Raw genomic sequence first — 17,940 nt, forward strand, 5'->3', positions numbered from 1 at the left:
CATCTCTTGGTATCTTTGTGATTTGCATGCATCTGCAAACATTTTGTGCCTCTCCACCCACCCTTGTGTTCAGCTTATTGTGCGATCATGGCAAAAACAAAAGACTAACTAACAATATAAATACACTACCAGTCAAAAGTTTGGCCACACATTCTCATTCAGTGGTTTTTATTTCACTATTTTCTACATTGTAGATGAATACGGAAGACATCAAAACTGTAAAAGAATACATATGAAATTATGTTGTAAACAAAAACGTGCCAGTCTTCATTATTAATGTACAATGTGGAAAATGATACAAATAAATAAAAAAGCATTAAATGAGAAGGTGTGTCCAAACTGTTGATTGGTAGTGTGTGTGTGTATATATATATATAGATATATATATATATATATTATAGTCTCTAAATGTTACATACATGCACGATTTGCTTTGAGCTGTCACTTCTTGCAGCAGCTGTGTGATGTCCTAACCTGCTGATAATATACACCGCAATGACTAGAACTGCTCAGATGCACACATAAATAGCTTATATTTTGCCACTGCATGCTACAAGCTACTCCTGCCTCACTCTTTGCCTCAATAGTTGTCCCTGAAGTGCTACCTTCATGATGAAAAATGAGTTATTTTATGCATTTATAGAATTATGTAGCAACTGTATTATTATTAGCAATGAAAACAAAAAAATATGATCAGATTATCTGTGATCAAAACATTTCTGTTTATGCAGTGCGAATAAAACGCAGTGGGGGAAAAACTACAAAAGTCAAAGTCCTTGCTGTAGTTCTCCTGTTGTAGTCGCACAGCATTTTCTTAGAATTATGAACAGAGTTTAGCGTGTACGGCAGATGCTCAACAGTTTGGTGTTAAACTGAGTGCGAAAGCCGGCGTGCGAGATGCTCTTAGGGTAGAACTTTAATGTTGTCTCTGGTGGATACCTTCCTCTTTAGTGAGTCACAGGTCCATGACATATGCTTGTATTATTGTAACAAACCACCTGACTCTGCTTAGCTACTGTTCTGGCTAAACTGCACAAGTATGCAGCATGGGAAAACACATTTGTTTGCTGCTGATGCATGAGAGATTCATACTCTCTATTCTGCTTTGTAAGTGCGAGCATGTCCACTTGAAGATAATCTTCCTGCCGTATTTATTCACTCACTGAAGAAAGCAGGGATTCAACAGGAATTTAAATGTAGCATACGAGAAACCAATCCAACAAAGCCATCCTAATGAACCTATTTTGTGTATTAGAAATCTGCTCTGTTTGTGTTCACTAAAAGGGCTTGTATGGTTTAGATGAGCTGTGTTTTAAGAAGAAGCATGTGATCATTATTCCCGTCTGTGTACAGTATGAATTTGTCATTAGTTTGCTGCGCATCCACTCTTTTGTATTTACTCTGTCAAAAAAATTCTGGCATCTACACTGAAGTCTTAAGCAACCAGCACGCCCATAGAGTTGACTTTGGAAGGCGCTAAGCATTCCTGCTCGACACCACATTAGCCCCTACTTCTCTCCACCTCGGGGTGCTGGGCAGCCTGCCAGGTAGAGGTTGCCATGACTCCTAACACCACCCTGTGCACTGCAGCCCCCCCACCCACACCCCCATCCGCGAAGGTGCCAGATTTTGGGAGAGGGGCAGGCCGAGCTTACGTTTTGATTTGGACAAAAGATGTCTTTACAATGTCAGCAGAATACTTACTGGGAATGCTGTGGCTTTCTGGTAGGAAATCATGGGATCTTTCCAGCCAAGGTTTTGTAATGTTGTCAGGCGAGAGAGCGAGAGAAAGAAAGACACACAGAGGGAGAAAAGGGGAAAACTTTGAATAATGATGCCAGCAAATCGTTTTTATCCCGATTTTTCCTTCTCTTGTTCTTGTTTGTTGCCGGAGAAAATGGCGGACAGCGCATCGTTGAACTGAACCGGTATTGTCAGTGAGCTCAGTTTAGAAGTGCCCCTCAGTCTTTTCATCATTCCTCGCAATACCAAAAAAGAAAAAAGAAAGCAGCGGTTGTAAGGCTCACTGTTCATAGCTCACACCCAGGTAGAAAGTGTGGATACAGACATGCACAAATGATAAGTGTTACAGAATAGTAGAAATCTAGGTAAGTGGCATTTTCACTTTCTTTTCACTTCAGACTTTCCTTTGTCGCACTGCAGCCGTAGTAATATTCTGTTGTTTGTGGGTCTCCGGCACTGGCACAGTTAATGGTAGCTGACCGTGGCATGCTTGATTACACTGGCATCCCTCTCAGGCTCCGCTCTCTGCTATCTGCGGTCTTGGCTAAGTTGAGCTAACCTCTCACCACAGCCACATTGCTGTTAGCCAGGAAGAGGACTGCTATGGCAATTCTGTGTGCTAGTTTGGGATAACAGTCCACAGCACAGTTACGACTGTTATTATTATGGACTCAGTTTCGTATGTGAGAACTGCAAAGACACGTGAAGCTCTCAAACTGAGGCACAGCAGCTTAAGAATGTTTTTCTCTCTTTTTTTACCATGTGGATCTGATATTATCAGAACAGTCATCGGCATGTTTTGTAATGCAATGCTCCTTTTCTTTTCTCACTATGATACCACTCGTTCGTTTCTTCTTTACTACGCGGCTGATTCAGTGTTAAAAGTAAAGAGTTACGTACCATTGTTTGCATTTAAAAACAATCCTTTTTTTCTGTTTTTAGAGAGCCGGATTAAAAATTGGCCCACCAGCAAACCCCTCCCCTCAAGCCAGACACATCCATGAAGGGTAAGCTTTTACAATCCTCACTATCTGTTTGATGAACTTTGATTTTCTTTTTTTTTTAAGGTGAATCTCAGCAAAGTCTCTTGCTGCCAGTTGCCGTGGATTCATTCACTGTCAGCTGCTCTGCCGACTAATGTTCACTACACAAGGCAAGACATTTTGAGGTCTGCTTTTTTAAGGATATGTGGCTATACTTATCAAAATCCAAAACGCATCACAAACATTCATTTGTAATGTCACATTAGGGACTACAGAGCTCGGATTTTATATTGTTTCTGCTTTATTTAATTACTTTGATACTTTGGCCATAACCATTTGGCACAAACCCGTAGATCCGATCTTGTGGCAAATCTGACAGCACAAGCTCGCCTCTGTGGGTCTTTGTCAACATGGTGTGAACATCGTCTTTTCAGCTTTTTTTTGCTTTAGGTTGTTTAGATGTTTTATGTATGACAGTAATAGTTTCATGACGGTTCGTATACAAATTCTGTTTCTCTGACTTCCCAAAGTTGCACGACATCGCCATTATTTGCAAAACCTGGCAATAACGAGGCTTTGTTTTCAATAATTTTGGCTAAAGAATGATTTGCTCTGTTCAATATAGAGAAGAATCCTAGTTGAAAATGTGTGCATCCGGGTTGAGGTAGTAGGTTGTATGGTTTAGAATTACACCCTGGGAGTTAACTGTACAACCTTCTAGCTTTCCTTGGAGTACACGTATGACATCAGTTTGTACAGAAAATTGCTTTGCTTAAAATGCAGCATTTTAGAATGCCTCGACACAGTGTTAGTGGTGTTCATAATAATGTAATTTTTGCCCGCCTGTGGTTCTCTTTCCATATCTGACCTTTAGGCATAGCCGGCTAGCCTGCTGTGTGTCAAAACCTTCAATTAGTGTTAGCTTAACTTAAGCGGTATTTTTAGACATAATGCATTGTGGTTTGTCAGAGTGACCACGCTGCATCAGTTGTGGTGTTGCTTTAACTGTGAAACAAACAGATCAAACAAATGAGCAGGCTACTGTTTTTTGTTCTTATATATCAAATGGTGACAAATCTCGGGAATGAGTCGAGTTTTGTGCAAGTTTCCAGGGCAAATGACATGTTAACACTGAGGCATTTTGATCTGCAAAGATGTTTTCTTTTCCCCACAGTTGTAAATATAGCTGTGAAATTCAGTACATATTTAAGAAGTGTTAAAATTGTCCTAACTATGCTATATTTATTGTCATATTGTGAACTGCTATTTTCTCAGCAAGGTGCAATTGTGTGGTGGCACCTATTTCACACAAAGTTGGCCTTGCTTTTCAAACTGTTGCTCCATCTTTGCGGCCTCGTATTACACCTCAGCCTGTTTAGTCAGCATGGGGCCACAGCGTCTTTCGAATCAGTTGCATGTGAGCTGCGTGCAGAACATTGCGATGCACAGATGGTTCTATGTAAACGCGGAATATGAAATCTAATAAGCAGAATAAATCTAACCGGCTCCGTTCAACAGATTCTTACTGGTGACTGACATACTCTGTGGTTTCACATCGTTGCCATTTGCTCAATTTGATGTTCGTTAGCAGCTGCCTCAGGTTAGATACTTTTCTCTGGGATTTAGAGGTTTGATTATCAGAGCTACTTTAACTAAAGCCGTTTGTTTCATGCCGCCTCAGTAGACCTCTGTAATATGCTCGGTTTCCCTGTGTGGGAAATGTGGAATGTTTATACGTTGTCTCCGAGCCTTGTGATACATTGTCCACAATTCCATACAAAGAGCATTTGTGACATGAGGTCTAGTTTCAGGTTGAAGCTTGCCTCGGCGACACTGAAGTCTCTGTTTACTGTGGACTTGTCCACCGACTGGCTGCGTCAGACTTCATCTCTGTCTGGCACTAGGCCACGGCTTGTAAAACGACTCCAAAGCACCACACGGGAGAAAAATGGCCTGGCAGATCAGTTTGAGATTGTTACTCTTCAAGACGACTTGATTTGAAATGCAGCTTGAGCAGGGAGCGTTGTTGTAATTTCTGCCGTAGTTCTTTATCATAGTGACAATGTTTTTCCGGTTTGATGAATGACACTACTTTTGCTATGTCTAGGGCCATGCCTGAGCGGACCTCCTTTCTGCAACCTTCGTCATTTATCCAATTAGCCTTTCGGTTTCAAGTGGTTGAGATTGTATTTTGTTTTTCGTGGTGTTTGATGCCTAGAGTTTCCTCTGAGCTGGCCTCATTCTTAGCCAGATGTGTTCTACTTTGGAACTTAAAACTTGTAATAATGCACAATGGTCTCAAAGGGCTACATGTGATGTTGAAATCTTGATGAATCCCTTTGGCTAAAGGACTAGACTTCATCGTGGACATCTAGACAACTGTGGAAAACTGCCTACCTGTTTCTTATCAGTGCAGATATTGAGTGGGATTAATTGGAAACTGCTATTTATGGATCATCAGTGATTAAATCCAGAGTGGTACAACACCTCTAGTGAAGCTCAGTGATCCTGCTCAGTCTCGCATAACCAACAGAGTCATTGTCATCAAACAGGTTTCTGTGTGGGAATATGATCCTGGTAAATCCCTGGAAACCCAAGAGCTCCTTTTATCTTTTATTTTGCAACCCCACTGTCAGGAAGATCACGCCTCCTCATTCAACTAAACATCACCAAGGTTCATATTGCTGCAGCTCTGACCTACTCACAGGAAAAGAAGTCCAAATAGCTGTTGAAAATTAGACAGTGTGCAGAAGTACACAGATGGAATATCATGCCCGTCAGCTTGAAATAAATAATTAGTTTAAGCAGGGACAAATGTAGCTGCTGTATTTAATCAGAAATACATAGTTTGCAGAAAGAGATGTCTTTCCTCTTCTTTTGCTCTCACAAATTTAACAGAGCATGGAGAGTCAAGATGTGCTTTGCTAGTGTTTATTTTAAGAACTGCGATTTTCTCATCTTTCCTCACCTCTGAACCTCAATCGTTCCTCCAGATGTGTAGAGGGAAGCATTGCTGCTGCGAATCATGCTGCCTCAGCACTCCCCTGTCCAGCTGCCCCAGCAGCACAGCTAAAAGTCATTGGTTCCAGCTGGGCCTTCATTTATGGGATGGTTGAACAAATAAATTATGGGATTAGATAGGGCCGGTTCAGGTCGCTGATTTTCTTTTTTTTTCAGTCCCTAGTGCTACAACGGCCCTTTTGAGAAGTATGTTGGCCAGAAATCTCAAGGTTCTTTAGATGACTTTAAGAATTAATAAAATAAGGATTCTCCTTATTGAATTTGGTATGCTGCAGTCCAAATGATCGCAGGAAATGCTGACAACAGCATGAAGCTGAACAATCACTCAGCATCACACTTGCATCACATTTTATCAGTGAAGGCAGCCATATACCTCAACCATACATGTTTTGGACAAGCAATAATGAAAATGAAAAAGCACAAAGTTGTCAAACGAAGCTTTCTTTATTTCAACAGCAGTCATTACTGTCTTGCTTGGAAAAACAACTTCTGAAAAACACAAAGCCCTGAATTTCTCATTGTGGATATTTGTTCTTTATATTTGGCTATTTAACTCTGAATTAGTCAGCCTTAAAATATATTTTCTCTCAGTCTCCTCAAACCAGAATAGTTGAGTAGCTCTTTACATGTGTGCAGCTAAACTGAGAAAAGTTGATAAAGGAAGGAAATGTTGACACTTCAGAACTCTCTATAGCTCTCTATGAAGAGTTAGAAAAACAAAAACACACAGTCTCCAAGTAAATGTATTTTATTGTCAGTGAAGTGTATCCAGTGTATAGATGGTGGTCACAATGCAGATTATACTGTGTTTTTGTTTAGAGATGTGGGAAACTGTATAGTCACAGAAATGGACCCAGCACACAAGGGTAATGTACATTGTGATACTTGCCTTTCCTCAACTTTTTAAGAGCCATCCAAATGTATCACAGGGAGAGACATTCAGGCTCAAAATGCGGGAGAAAACAGGCAATTGCTGCTTGGATCTGTAACTGCTCTGTGAGCAGTGATTCGCTTCTTGTGTTTGACGTCACTGACGGGTGGAGACCTTAGTAACAAATCGTCTGAGACCAGAACACTGTCAGTTCTGGCCAGAATAGTACTTTAGCTCCCCAACTCATAAAATCTCACTTCCCTATAAAAGCAAGCAGCCTGGAGCACTATTTCTTCCCAAGGAAACATATTCCCTTAATGTGGTCCGGGTTAATGGCAAATGAATAATCATAACACACCGATGGCAGACGAGGGGTGTCATTGATCTGTCTGGAGTCATCCCCTCTCCGCCTGCTGCATCAGCCACTCTCCCCCTATTGATACGCTCTTGCCCCTTGACCTCTGGGACGGATCAATGGCATTGATTGGAGAAGGGCAGGGACAAGGGCAGGATCTGCTGAGTGGCCCGACAGCTAGTGTGACAAGACATGATCGTCATTAATGTCCCGCTGGCTGGCTGGCTGGCTGACGAGGCGCTGTGCATCACATATTCCCTGCCGCCTGCTCTCCTCCCCCTTCAGCTTCCATCTTCCTCCTCCACTCTCCTCCGTCACTCCTCCTACTTCTGCTGCTCCATGTTCCCAGTCTCTGCTGCTTGCACTGACTGAGATAAGTCCATTGTTTGGGTACCTGTCTAATGCCTGGCATCTGTGGCACAGATTTGCATCTCGAGGCTGCATGGAGATATTTGGAGCTTATTGTAAAAGAAATGAATGGTGTCATTGCAAGTGTCTGCTGCATAATGTCTCTCGGCTCATTGTGCGCGCTACTTACCAATCACAATGAAGCCGCTCCTATTTTTGGGTGCTTTGAAAAGCGTCGTCTTGATACAGTTCAAAGCAATCTGCGTCAACTCTGTCAAAACAACTTTGTTCTATATTCTCTGATTGGAGGCGAATCCCACCCTAGAAAGACACCTATACACCCTGATTCCCACGGTCTCTCTAAAATGTGTTATTGATATAGAATAGCGGCTGGACTGTACATCAGCTTTGTGTTGTGTTTACTCTTGTGGGTCGGTTTCATCATGCCAATGGGTTCTATTTCCAGTCTAGACAAGAAACAAGATAAGCTATGTTTAGTGTGTGTGTGTGTGTGTGTGTGTGTGTGTGTGTGTGTGTGTGTGGAGGGGTGATGGGCAGGATGCGGCGACAGCCCCAGACTGCAGTGACATGGCTGTAATGGAGCTGATTGATCACCTATATGGCCGCCTGCTGGCCCCGCTGGCTTTAGCATACAGCAAACTCCCCCCCCCCCCCCCCCCCCCCCCATCTCTGCATCACCTCCACCACCACCGAGCCAATATGCGAAGAACAACCATCCCCCATAGACTTCAACCTGGCCACGGTTTTGACATTGGCTGCAGGATTCACTTCGACACCTCGTCACCGTTTACCTCGCCATGTTTCCGTTTCCGCTGGACAGAAAGGTACGGACGCATTTGCCGTCTTTGATGAAGTGACATTTTCCGAATCAGCCTTTTCTGTGTTGCAGCAGTGTTATGGCGCTGCTGCTTTCCATTTGAATTAAAGGGCATAATCAATCAATGATAACATTTGCAGATCTCTCTCCCTGCCCCCTCGATGTCACACAGGGTCATAACCCTAATCTATCCAGGGTGTTGAAGGTGATTAAGCCCTGAGATTAGAACAAGCTGTCAAGGGCAGATCTTGGTCAGAAAGAAGGAGAAAGAGCAAACTGTCAGCTTTTTAAATTTTATTCCTACTTCCTTGCTGTACAGCATCGGTGTATTATTTATCCCAAATATCCTATGTAGCAAAAATAAAAACATTTATCACATTTGTATCGATTACCGAAGCAGCTGTCGAGCATTAAAATCCTCCTGATAAGGTTTTGGCTGGGGTTGTCGATTGAAAGTGCTGTAAAAATTCTGTGACTGTTTAAAAAAAAATTGGTTGTGAAATATAGAACATTTAATGTAACATAATTTTCTTATTCTTTTTTTTTCTCTGTGATCCTGCAAGAACATCTGGAAATTAACAACTTTAAAAAGTTGATTTTGATTTGTGTTTGCAGAGCTCGTATGCATATTACATTTAAAAGCTTTATTTATATAAATTGTACATATGACTCGTCCCCAGCATGGTGGCATGTTTCTCTGTGATAGAACTGGCAAAAAGGCACATAAGGAATGTATCACTTTACATGTAGATAGTTCAGAGCAAGACACGTCTACATTTGCATTATTTTTCCACAAATGTCCAACTACGCAAAATAGATTGTAAGAATGCGATTCTTGACGCTCTGTTCGCCGTTGCTTTTGTGTCTGACTCGGCCAGCCGTGTGCCTTACGCTGCTGCTCGCTGCTTTCAAGCCTCAGTCACAATATTGTGACAGTGACTGTTTGTGTTCATGCTTGTGCTGACCACATAGCTGTCTGCTTGACAGTTTGTGTGTGTGATAGCTGAACAGAGCAGCTGTGGTGTTATCTGTGTCCTCTGCCTCGCTTCTCCATTCAAGCCGTGTTGGGTATATCTCTATTTTTTTGGGAGGTAGGAGGGTCTGTGTTGTTGGTTTCTCTGCTGCTGCTGGTTGTGTGTGGAGTGTGCTGTTAGCTGTGTGTGTGCGTGCATATGTGTGTGTGTTTCTACGGCCCTGTTTGCGTGCTGTGTGTCTCATATGACTGCCAGTTTTGTATCAGTGGCTATTTCTGTTCATTAGTGTTTGCATGTGACAGTGCAAGCCGCATCCATGTTGCGGTCCATGTTCTAAGACAGTGGGATCGCTACGGTGCATCCTCCTCCACGGCCAACCGGTTCGCTGCAGTGTGTGTATGAGTGTGTGTCTGCGTGCCCCTGGAAAAGAGAAGAAATTGATCAGCACAGGGAGGAACGTGTTCACCAGCAAAGGCTGGATGGAGGGTGTGTGAGAGAGAGAGAGAGAGAGAGAGAGAGAGAGAGAGAAAGGGAGAGAAAGAGCGAGGGCTGTCGCTGCAGACTCCTGCTGCAGTATCTCACTTTGGGCAAGCAGCTGCAGACAGGGAGAAACAGACAAGCGAGACAAGCAGACAGGTACAGACCTGGTGTGATGGGAGGGGATGGGTGGGGGTTGAGGGTGTGGAGATAGTGATAGAGGGCAGCAGAGGCAAGGCTTGGGGTTGAAGGGTCAGATGGGGGAGGAGGGTGTGGGTGAGCGCAAGGTAGCGGGTTGTGGCGGCGGCGGCGGCGACTGGAGGAAGCAAATGTTTTTGGCTGCTTTTTTTTTTGTTGTTGTTGTTTGTTCGGCGAAGGCAGGCCGTCGTGTTGGATCTGTGACGATGCAGGAAGGAGGGAGAGGTGGAAAAATAAAAGTAGAGGGTGTAGATGACAGTGTCACGACATGGCTGATGTCCCAGCGTCTGGAGCAGGAGGAGGAGGAGGAGGAGGAGGAGTTGGGGGGGGGGGGTAGGATGCTGAGATGGAGCTGACAATGCAAGTGTGATGGAGTGATGCTCTGTGCTGGGGAGGGAGATAGTGAGGAGAGGGGGGAGGGAGAAGAGGCGTCCCACCTCACTGACCTGCGTCTGGCTGCAGCTTCCCGCGGACACCTCAGTTTCACCACCACCACCACCCCCTCATCTCATTCTTTTACCCCCTTTTTCCCCTTCTCTTCCACTGCTGCTCTTTTTCCCCCCTTCTGTTCTTCCTCATCCTCAGCTCAGAGGCGGATAACAAAAGGCGTAGTCGGTGGCAGACAGAAGAGTGAGCGTGCGAGGCAACGCGTCGGGTGGCGCGGAGCATTCATTTCCGGAAGCCTCCACTTTGCCTGGCGTTCCCCAGAGAGAAGGAGACAGTCAGAGACATCTATCCGACTGTTTTTTTTTTCTTGTCTGAGGGGGAGGAGTTGTGAGGTGGGTGGCGGGATGGGGGGGACCGGGTGGAGGGGGTGGGGGCAGTCAGCACTGTGTTTGGGTACATGATAGGCAAAAATGAGATGGGAATGTTTTCAATGTTACTTAAATATTTACTGTAGTTTGGCATTGAATAGCAATTAATGTTATGATTCTTTGGCTCCAACTGTGCCTGAAGCTGTTTTTTAGTCAAATAGAAGCAGTTTTATGTCTGACGGAAGCTTGTCGCCTTTAACACTGTCAACTTATCGCGTGCCAAGCTTGCTGCCATGGCGGCAGAGTTCGGTGGGTAGGTGGTAGGGTCTGGCGTCGAGGGTGTTGCAGTCAGTGGTGGAAGGTGAACGGGGGGGAGGGGGGGCACAAGTTTTGGAGGCAGCTTACAAACCTGTACCTGTGCTGGGGACAAGCCTGCTCTTTTCTCATGTTGGTTTTGTGAAAAGCTTATTTTTATGTGGAATTTTACCTGCAGTATCCTTAATATTGAGCAGCGGCGGAGCAGAGCCACAAAGCTCCGAGATTTTTATTTAATATCTAACCAAACCGATCCGTACTTGCCCCTGCGGTGGGGAACCAGAGGCAGAGGCTGCTGGGTGGCTCTCTGCATCCATCAGTCGGTGCAAACGGACGGACGGTCAAACAGACGGATCCTGGTCCAGCCATCCTAGAGGAGAGAAATGTAGACTGATGATCAGCTGACGGTGTTTAGGACAAAGAGGCGAGCCCGGCTGCTTGGCTGGGGGGCTTTCCTTTTCCAGCACAAAGGCTAGTTAGCACAGAGCAGGCAGTGCAGGCTTGTCTGTTTGTCTGAGACTCTGCTTCTGTCTGGGTGCTGCGATGAAGATAATTTAAGTCTGGCAGTCTCCAACGAGTTCAGCGCTTTGTGCAACAAATTTGCTGCTTTGTCTTCCTTTGTCATATCTGCTCTCTGTTGCTGCCGCTGTTGTCTGGTATACTGTGATATTTAGTATGTGTAAGCATGTGTCTGAAAATGTTTCTACCTTTGCATGTCTTTGTGTGCTTAGGAATCACGCTAAGCCTTCTGAACAAAATAAGTTATCTGCAGTGGAGGAAAGGAGGAACATGGGAACATTTTTCTCCGTCCAGGGCGCTGAGCCGTTTTGTTTTCTGATTGCAGCCCGTGTCTCATAAAAGACAGACACTTTGTGGCTGTGGGTGCCTTTGGGCAGAAATGGGGTACTTTTAAGTGGCAGTGGTTGAGGACGAAGTGTGTGTGGATTTGTGTGTGTGTGAGGGAGAGAGAGAGGGAAAGGTGTCAGTGCCACTCAGTGCCCTGCAGCTGACTGCGGCTCCTCAGTAGACTCTGTCGTACTTCACCTGCTCCCTGAGACCCTAACTTGTGAGCTGTTTTGATAAAAAATCACGGGTTAGGCTCTTGGGACGCGGGCGGAGGGCACAATCGACTTTCTACCGAATGTTCCAAGGGTGGAGTCGGAATGAAGCAGCAACTGATTTACTCTAAAAATTTGTTTAGATAGTAATGACGATAGAGAGGAAGGTAGAGGAGAGGAAGAAGGTAGAGGAAGACGAGCTGACACATTAAAAGGAAATAGCTGAGTCCAATAAAGAGCTATGTAGGATTTGTTTCATCGGCTCCTCCGCCACGTCATAAAGTGTGGAACAAACTGCAGCAATGATGATGCGGTGTATACAGGAATGTGCATGTTTGCTATAGCCGGAATTTTTTGTTTTCCAAAAATTAATCAAGAATGCCTTTCGTGATCGCAGCGCCGCCATAAACCCGGAATACACGTCGGCGCTGCACTGCGTTGTCAACTGACATTTTAATCTCTCTTTGTGTCAGCGTCTTTGTTTTAATGTCATTCTGGTAACACATGATCTGATTAGGAATAGCAGGACATCAACCAGTCCAAACCACCACACCCCAGGCTGGTGTTGATTAACCCCTGTCACCACCTCAACATAGCCACTATATCTGATCCTCCATTACCAGGGTAGTCGCTCTGAATTTCATAAATCCAGCTTTATTCAATTGCTATAGGCGCAGGCTGACTCGTACCACATCTGCCGCTGCTGATTTCTACATTGAAAAAATAAACATTCTGCTACACAAATTTTACAGTTTTGTTTTTAGCAGTCCGCTAACCTAAGCCCTTGTCAACAGCTAGCACATTAATTTACTTTTTTTTTTTTTTTTTTTTTTACATACACACACGTTCTGTAATTTCGGTTATCCTGCTGCATTGATAAGTATTTTTTGAGCCAACTGTCAGAAAATTTATGTTCAAATATGGTATAGTTATATTGATTTTCAAAAGCATTATTAGATTGTAGCTTCTGGCAATTCAACAATTTTGACTTTCTAATTTACAAATGTAAGCACAAGCCAGATCTGTCCTCAGCAAGAACACAGAGCAAATGTTTAATTTATTTCATTAACTGGAATAATTTAAATAATTTCACATGTATGTCTTTTTTTTTTAACTGAATAAGTAGGATTATCTCTGCAAAAAGTTGCTAGTAATCAAATGAGAGGAAAGAAGAAAGATGTCGTGCGTTGTTTCTAATGAAAACCAGTGGGCACACTTTACTGTGTTTGGTCAGTTCTGAAGGAATTTTGTGGCTCCTAATTTGATCATTTCTGTTGAAATATGCTTTTGTCGTGAGATGTCACAACCAAATTGGTTAATGATCTAAATCAATATTTAAACTGGAGGCGTAGGACGACTCAGACAGACGTTGTAATTCAACAAGACAGGCTCTTAAAAGACAAGATTGAATGCTGAATAGAAAATGAAAACATTGGCCTGGTCTCTTATGAACACGACTATAGAAGTGCAATTACAATAAATTAGGCCTGCTAAAGAAATGGTTCTTTTCCTTTGTGCCGTTGAAAAGGTGTGAATTCATTTACCATTACAGCTTGACCTGGTTTTTAAACTTTGAGTTTTTCCCAAGGCAACATGCTTTTCTGAAAACCTAATTTCTGCTAAATTACTCATATTAGGAATGCAGTTCAAAACAATTGATTTTCTCTCTAATACCCTCCTCTCCATCTCTCTCCCAGTCTCCAGTCTCCCTCTCTCCCTAATTATGTTTTTTTTTCTTCCTGTCTCCCCATTTGGTTTCATAGTGAACAATGCCGATGCCAACTAATCAGTCTGTGCCTGTGCCACAGAGCCCCCAGCAACAGCTGAAGGAGTGCCATGCCCCATGAATACCAAACAGCCAGGCACAGTGCGACAAGTGCTGAGCAGTCAGACGCAGCACAGCCAGAGCGGAGCTGGTGCCCACAAAACAGCCAGACAGTTTTATTAGGGTCTGTCTGACACGCAGCAAAGTCTGGCAGCGCCCGAGCTCACTGATGAAATCCTCACCACTCCCCCAAACAGTAACAAAGCAGCATGCTCAGAGCAATCCGCCAAGGATCCAATAAATATCACCCCATAAAAATCAGCTCCCGGCTAGTGGGTAACTTCTGTGAATGGGGAATACAAACTTTGTTCAAAGTCAAGCTAGTTCTGAGCGAGCGACCGCTAAATGGATCTCGTTTGTGTCATTTAAACACCATCTCTCGACTTTTTTTGTTCTTGTTTTATAAATTAATATAGTGTTGCATCTCAGACCTTTTGAGCTGAATGTTTAGGACCGCTTCATGCAACTGTAGGATTAAGTTGGTTTTTTTCCCCCCTACTAAGTTGATCGTTAATATTTACAGAGAAAGTGCAGGTTGAGAAACCAGCGTCATTTTGTTCATGTCAAATGACAATGAATTAGTGAAGTGTATGAAATATGAATAAATGTGGCAAGAGAACAGGAGCAGTGCTTCTAATTTAACTTCATTGTGGATAGGCTTATTTTTTAAACTCTTAATTATGATGCAGTGAGTGTTTGTCAAGGTCAGATTACTTAACAGCAAGGTGTAATATTAGCCTTCCTAGTTTTTCTATTATCCAGTCCTTTGATGAAAAGCATAAGCATGTTGTGTTTACACTGACAATCAAACTGTTTTTACCAAAATAACAATCATGTATTAGTGACAGTTTAGCCACAAAATGTGACAGAAAATTTTGCAAGTTAAAAGTTAAACACTATTCACAATACCGCGCCTCAGCAAAATGCCCAGTATTATTGTGAAATTCGCGTTTACCGTCCCAAATAAACGACAGTCAGTGTTTTCTGCACTCAGCTAGTCTTCAGGTTCCTGCAGGAAAGATTGATTCAGACCTTGAATAGGTGTAGATAAACCAAAGGCTCCAGCTGATGGACCCGAGTGTGTGTGAGAGAGATTACACTCTATTGTTCAGAGGTGGTCATGTAACACACTCCACCGCCACATCGCTCCCGATAAAAGCAATAAGGACAGATTAACATTTATCTTCCACATTTGGATTTGGGCTGAAGCTGACACGGAAATCAGATGGATTTAGTGAATTAGAGGGCTTGTTTTTTTTTTTTTCTTTGTTTTGGGTTTTTTTAAACATCAATTGTCAGGTTGCGTTGTCTTCTGAAAGCAGCTTAGTGTTCAGTGGATCTCTTATCGCAGCGGGGTGGAGGCGGGGAGGAGGGGGTGAATTGCAGGTGGTGCTGTTGGGGGGGGGCGTCAGGTAGGCCCGATAGCGGAGCAGAACGGAGGGGGGCGGGGGTTGAGATGGGGGTTGAGGGGCGTCTGAGTTTCCAGACACTGCGGCAGGAGGCCAGACAGTCACCTGAACACACACACACACACACACACACACATATGAAAGTGTGCTGGTGACACCGCACAAATGAACCTGCGCAAAAACACACACACACACATTTTATGCACAACCAATTCAATTTTGTTTTTAATTCAATCAAGGGGTATAAATCATAGTGCCACTTGTAATGTAATTATTCCTGTGCATCGAAAGCACAAAAGTTTCTCTATTATTCTCAGGGCGACAGGGATGAGAGATAAACTCCATTAACTTTAACAGATTACAGTAAGTGCTGTGGGAAGTGGGGGTGTCTTTTGAAAGGACAGCGGCGCTGCGCTGAGACTCCAGGATTTTCACGCCGAGCCTGTGGGCACAGAGCAGGAGTCTGGAAAGTGGGGCTGATGATTGAAAACCAAACAACAAAGCACACGGGGAGCAAACTGACGGCCTGGCAGGCCAGAGGTCTCAGCACAGCCAACAGGAATGCTCTCAGACGTGGTTCGTTATGCGTGTGTGTGTGCGCACGTTGCCGTTTTGCACGTGTGTTTGTGTTGCCTACAGGTCCACAGTATTTGATGGTGTCTCCTGGCCCTGCTCCCTCCCTGGGTCCCGTGTTATCTCCCCCCCCCTCTCTCTGATCTGTGATTCACTTCGGAGGCGTTGCCAGGGAAACCTGGTATCTGGCTAGCAGCTTGATGGAGTTATTGAACTGTAACAGGCTGGGATAATTATGCTCTGTCTTGCAGGTTGGCTATCCAGTGGCTGGGACTTGAATGTGACCTATAGCCGGCCTGCCGTTGTGGCCACAGGCTAAATGCTTTTAACCCCTTATCTACCAGACGTCAGGCTGTTGTGATTTTGACAGCAGTGCCAGTCAGAGTTTACCCTTCACTTTGAGTGCAGACAGTGCATTAGTGCTTATTATATAGTAAGCTAAAGATTTAAATAAGTTCAAGTTGTCACTGTAACTCCTGTAGACACACATGCTTCTGCGCGTACTCACTCACCACAGTCGCATACTGATGGTTTGCTTTGTGTCCCGTCTGAAACAGGTCATGACTACAAATTCCTCGTGTGTCCTCAAGTGTATCCACTGATCCCTTGAGAAGGTGGACACTTGGATAATCACAGTGTGTTTACTGTGAGTTTGCAGGGAAGTTTTTTTATATTTCACGACCAAAGAGCTGATGTTTGAGAGATGAATCTAGCAGTAAAACCACCCTGTTGTATTTTGTGTTTTCACACATTTATGCTAAATTGCTGTCATTATCTCCTCTTGTCTAGGACTCCTGGCAAATGCCTTTCTTCGTTCTCAGAGGTAAGATAAATCACAACTTGGATTTGCAACACAACAGCAAAGCTCAAATCCTTACTTTCTCGTCGTATTGATCCTTTTGGTTAGCAGTCAAGAGTGCAGGATAGTGTGTTTTTTGTAAGACTGCATTGTTTTTCCTGCGAACTTGCAGTAGACAAGTGAGTCAGTAAAAGTGTCAGACTGCCGTAACAGACGGCCTGTGCGAGATAATTAGCCTGGAGTCATTTGGAAGCCGCTCAGCTCTGCCCAGGTGCCCACTGCGCACAGAAAGAGACCAGACGACCTTTTACTCAGCTCCGTCCCACTGCAGTCACTTAAAACAGTGATGGATGCTTCCCTTTACACTCAGCTCCCTACTGGCCCCCGTTCTCCTTTTCCTCTGCACCCCCTCCCTCCCTCCCTCTCTCTCTCATCTCACCATTCCCCTCCCCTCTTCTACTCTCCTCTCGCCTTATTTGTCCCTTTTCCTCTCCTTCTTGTTTTTCTCCCGTGCTTTGCCTTTTTACAGCCGCCATTCTCTCTGTTCTTCCACAGTGATGAGGAGGAAGAGGAAGAAGAAAGGTGTAAAGAGGAGGAGGGGGGAGTTGAAGTGAAGTGGTGGAGGCGTTTCCTGCCAGCGCGAGAAGAGCGGAGTCAAGCCCGGCGCCCCCTCCTCCAACCCCACCCCAGCCCCTCAGCTCCTCATTAGTATGCACCGGCTGTCGCTGGGGTGACATGGCCGCTGGATTCGGTCCCGACTGCAAGAACATCAGCAGCAGCGTGGCGGAGAGCGGGATAGCAGGTAAGGACAATGAGAGAGCAGGAGGGAGGAGAGAGAGATGGGGGGGGGGCAAAGGATGGACTTCTTTTATGGACTTAACCCCCCCCCCCCCCCCCCCCCCCCCCCACTCCTTAACACTGCTGTAATGCAAACACGCAGATCCTCAGATTGAAGTCTTTAATTAAAGTGAGTACTGCTGTGCGCCGAGCTTTTGTTGGAGCACACATCTGGAATCATGCAGCGTTCTCTAGATTCTCTCTTTAACACGCACTTTGTACAATGCATTCGTTAACAAATGATTGGGTTTTTTTTGTGTGTGGCTGAGATGCTAAAGGAAAATGTAGTAATTGCGTGTTGTTAACGATGAATTCATTAAACACCTCTGTTCTGTTGAATATGCTGTGTGCGTTTGGTTATTTAGAAATATGCTGTTCCACTTCATGTAAGCAAACAACGAAGGAATCCTGCGGTTCCCCCTCAAAACATTTTCATTGTTTTCACATGTGAGTTTTTCATTCCCCTTGATATGTAGGATATTGGTTTTGTCGCCGAAGGCAACAGAGAGGTGTGTTAGACAAATACTCATACTTTCTCTGTGTGTGTGTGTGTGTGTGTGT

At 44.3% G+C, this 17,940-nt stretch overlaps 1 long non-coding RNA gene across 4 annotated transcripts in view; it reads left to right on the plus strand.

Annotated features, from left to right (window-relative positions):
• Window positions 1-17,718, plus strand: part of LOC127530469 (uncharacterized) — a 47,158-nt gene extending 29,440 nt beyond the window's left edge. For 2 of the 4 annotated variants that reach the window (XR_007937040.1, XR_007937042.1), the window contains exons 2-3: window positions 2,686-2,750; window positions 16,301-17,718. This is a non-coding gene — a long non-coding RNA (uncharacterized LOC127530469). Of the gene's footprint in view, window positions 1-1,569; window positions 2,109-2,685; window positions 2,751-16,300 lie in introns of those variants that run through there. The other 2 variants (XR_007937041.1, XR_007937043.1) reach the window with 2 other exon arrangements.
• Window positions 17,719-17,940: the final 222 nt, after the last annotated feature.

Source organism: Acanthochromis polyacanthus, chromosome 17 (assembly GCF_021347895.1).
Source record: "Acanthochromis polyacanthus isolate Apoly-LR-REF ecotype Palm Island chromosome 17, KAUST_Apoly_ChrSc, whole genome shotgun sequence".
NCBI classification, from domain to species: domain Eukaryota; kingdom Metazoa; phylum Chordata; class Actinopteri; family Pomacentridae; genus Acanthochromis; species Acanthochromis polyacanthus.